The sequence below is a fragment of the Electrophorus electricus genome, chromosome 18 (genome assembly GCF_013358815.1).
Source record: "Electrophorus electricus isolate fEleEle1 chromosome 18, fEleEle1.pri, whole genome shotgun sequence".
In the NCBI taxonomy this organism is placed as follows: domain Eukaryota; kingdom Metazoa; phylum Chordata; class Actinopteri; order Gymnotiformes; family Gymnotidae; genus Electrophorus; species Electrophorus electricus.
Window position 1 is genome coordinate 4959721 of NC_049552.1, and position 4054 is coordinate 4963774.

Consider the following 4054-nt stretch of genomic DNA (forward strand, 5'->3'; position numbering starts at 1 on the left):
ACCCCACCTGCTGGGTTCCTCTGGAAATGTTGAAACTCAGTTTCAGGGGCAGAGCTCTAAGAGTGTCCTAAGCACCCCCCAGATTTCCAGTAGCCTTTTTCAGCACAGTGCTTTACATCAGGGGCATTATGGCCACTTGGACTCTGTATCCAGTGCTCAAGGTTTCCCAAGTCAGTACACTGGTTCAAAGGTGCACAATCTGCCTGTCTAATCTGCTCCTACCCATCAACATCAGCGAGGCTGCCAGGGATACTGCACAGCAAAGCAGCATGTGCTACTATGGGGCCATTCCTTGTCAGCTTGCCAGTAGATGGCAGGCTTCCAGTGTGGGGTCTGGTATCACCTCCATCAGCCAGGAGTTTGCCACGAATGCCGCACAACAAAGGAGTGGCAGCTACTATGATGCCGGCCTTTATTAGGCGGCAAGCACATGGAAGACTTCTGGTTTCTGGTGTGACCTCAAGCAGCAAGCTGTCTGCCAGTGATGATGCAAAAAACAGCAGCTTACTATGGAGCTGTACCTGCCCAAGGAGCAGGCATGAGGCAGTCCCCCAGCCATAACCAGCCTTCACTACAGACTGCTCCGACCCAGATGCATACGCTTCTGAAACTAACTGGTTATAGAGAGCATGTATCTAAATGCTAAGGCTACAACCCCACCGTGCACAAGCACTCAAGTAATAAGACTAAAAGGAACATATGCAAATGTTTGTCAATTAACCTGGTGGAGTCAAATTGGAAGCTGATCCTGCACCATACACTTCTGAAATAACCTGGTTCTGGAGAGTATGTATCTAAATGCTAAGGAACATGCAGCTGCCCTAAAAATCACTCACTTAGGCTGGAGGTGCTGGGGATTGAACCCAGGACTTCATACATGCAAAGCATGCGCTCTACCACTGAGCTACACCCCCACCATACACAAGCACCAAACTTATAAGACTAAATCAAGAGTGCAAAGACAAAAGTTGCATTTGCAAGATCATTTTTCACTGTTAATACTCTTAATTATGTATATTACGTTATCTAGCTAGCCTAGAAGTACATTTTATTTGATATGGAGTTAATTAGTGGGCTGGCTAATTTTGATCATGAACTAACAAATTTTTAGCACAGTGAAAACAACACACGTACGTACCTTTAAGAATTATGAAATATAAATTATGAAATAAACATAGAAATAAACTTAACTTAGCAAATAAACATAAACAAATGTGGATGAAATACTCTGAGAGGAAAAAAGGGATGCCTTACAAGCATAGATGCTTAAAGCTCTCGATAATCCTCTGGTTTAAATATCCCGCCCTCTGTCACGGGGTCACACTGTGACGTATCCTTGGCAGAAGGGCGGGACGTGATTGGACCGTGATCAGAGATTCTTTGTTGTGCGCTTACTTGTGATTTGTTGTGATTGGTCCCGGACATCGCGGCGTCATCGCCGATTGTCGGTAGAGATACGGCTCGAGGTTGGCCAATTCTTGGTAGCGGCTGCCAAGAATTGGCTCTACACACAGACGTCAAAGAGCGCCATGGTCCAAGGCATGGGATGGTACAGAAATAAAAAAATAAGCATGCCAGTGAGGGAAAAAAATTGTTTAATGTCTTTGAGGAAGCGCGTTCAACATGTCGCACTGTGCTCAGAAACATTTAACTGCAATCGGAAGATGTGTGTGCTCGCTCTTGGAGATTAACGCGAGCTGGAATCAATTACGGAAACTAAATCATGGCCTCTTGTATCAGGGACTTTGGATTTACGTACTGTGATGTTTACCAAGTTAATGAGTGTTATCACATTGAATCTGCAAGGCTTGCAAGTTCATAAAAAGTACAAGGGGACTTCAGATGCACTTCTTTCTGGCAATAACTTGGACACCAAAATCTGACACTGGAAGAAAGATGTGCACAGCTATCTCAGTTGCTCTTGTTATTGTGCATTTAATAACTCCTGCTGGTGCACCTATCATCCCATATGTAACAGCAGAGATCAAATATAAACAAAAACCAGGGATTAAATCATTCTTCTTTACGGCATTTAGCTGATGCTTTTATCAAAAAGAAAAAAAAGAAACATTTACAACTGAGTAATTGATTGTTAAGGGCCTTACTCAGGGGCCCAACAGCTGCAACTTGGCAGTGGACGGAAGGTTGAACTGGAACCTTCTGATTACTAGTCATGTACCTTAACCACTGAACTACCACCACTCCACTGGCCTGATCAATTTGATTTTGTGTTCCTTAAAACTCCAGCCTACATCTAAACTTCATCAATATTAGATGTACAAAAGGAATAACAATGGCCCAAAATATTCCCAAACACATAGTAAAATAAATAAAAGGTGTGAAAAGGATATTTGATGGATTAAAATGTTCCACAAAGGTCAGCCAAATCTGTACTCAACTACACTCATGTGACAAGCAAATAAGCAAAATGGAAAGGAACATTAAGGCCTATAAAATGTAACAGTAATGTAGCCTCTGGTACTAGAACAATATAACAATAACAATACTACACTAATATTATGCTTAATACAAGATTGTATTTTAAGTGTTACAGTAGATTTAATCTTATGATTATAGGTTTTTTTCTGGCAGTGTGTATTGTACCTTATATTTGACATTGTCTTCAGGGCTGTGATGTGTGCAGGTGTGCAAATCCTAAAAGTATGAATTGGTAAATCAAGTATGCCTACTTTTAAAAAATCATTTTCTGTTTAGTATACTAAATATAGTCCATAGATTTGTAGATATCTATTATAAAAACAATAATGAATCATTTTTCCTTAGAGTTTTACTAGAGCTTTCTAGCTTTTGGATAATCAGATGGGTGGAGAACAGCTCAGATGTAATTTCAGGTCAGAAATTCATCCAATTTTACCCAAATTATGTCAAACGTAAAGTCCCCTGATTGCTTCTACCACTCATAGTATGAAAGAATTCAAAAGGCAAAGAAAATGCACAAGACATGCTAAAAAAGGAACCATCTGTTAAAGACAAACTTTACTTGTTCTTCAGATTCTATGCACACATACAAATTTGCAGAGCTCTAAAATGGGCATGTGCTCTCAGTTAAAGAAGTGAAGAAGGAAGATGTAAGAACATCACAGTGTTATTACTCAGGGTTGTTTGTCAAGCAAATGAACACTTGTGTACTATTAAATGTCAACAGCTGAGGGGAACTTTTAAGTTTAATATGAAGTTGCCTGCGGAAACACTCTCAGGTGTTTTTATCCACAACAAATTTATAAACCTGCAAGTTTACAAAACTGTAGTACAAAAGTAAAAGTGTGATCAAGTCAACCCTACATATAATGGAAAGCTACATAACTGAAAGACCACAGCTGGTTTTCTGAGACAATTTTGAGAGACAAAGGTTGTCATAAAATAAACAAGTACCTGTGTTTTAATTCTCTTTTTGTTTCCTTGAGAATTAACCTAATGTTACAAATTCTGTGCTATATTAGAAATAGAAGAAACATGTTAAATCCACTGTAAAAACATTTTAGTTTCCATGTTCATCATTTTTTCATATATTGAGAGGCTGAAGACAAACAGATCGCTGGCTTTACTTCTTTGGTAAATGAAAACTGAAATAAAATGGAATTACAAGATCTGAGAAATGCCTGAGAAATCTGAGAAATGCCTGAGAGACATTTCATTATGTCTTAATCTGATTCACAGCCAATGAGGAAATGTCAGACATGTGCCAGGTTATGGAATAACCCCTGTAGGCCGATGCAGCAGGAGTACTGTGAGATGCATCAGTCACTCATACTGGTGATGAATCATTCACGTGCCCATGACGTGGCTCCCTTGGGCACAACAGACGGGACTCTGCACTAACATTGGAATTAGCAAGCCTTCTTTATAATACAGCGATCTGTCCCTTTTGCCGAAACAGTCTGAGTCCTGCTTTAGCAGACACCTTCTCAAGCCTTCCAATGAAACACAGGATGTTGAAATGTGAGCTTTATCAAGGTGTGCCTTATTAAACTGATTATGGATTATTTAATCTAAAATGTAATGTAATGTGTTCTGAAGTAAGAATTGCTCATTG

At 39.8% G+C, this 4054-nt stretch overlaps 1 non-coding gene across 1 annotated transcript; it reads right to left on the reverse strand.

Annotated features, from left to right (window-relative positions):
• Positions 1-842: 842 nt before the first annotated feature.
• On the reverse strand, positions 843-914 carry trnaa-ugc. Its single transcript has one exon. It is a non-coding gene; the product is annotated as a tRNA-Ala (tRNA).
• Positions 915-4054: the final 3140 nt, after the last annotated feature.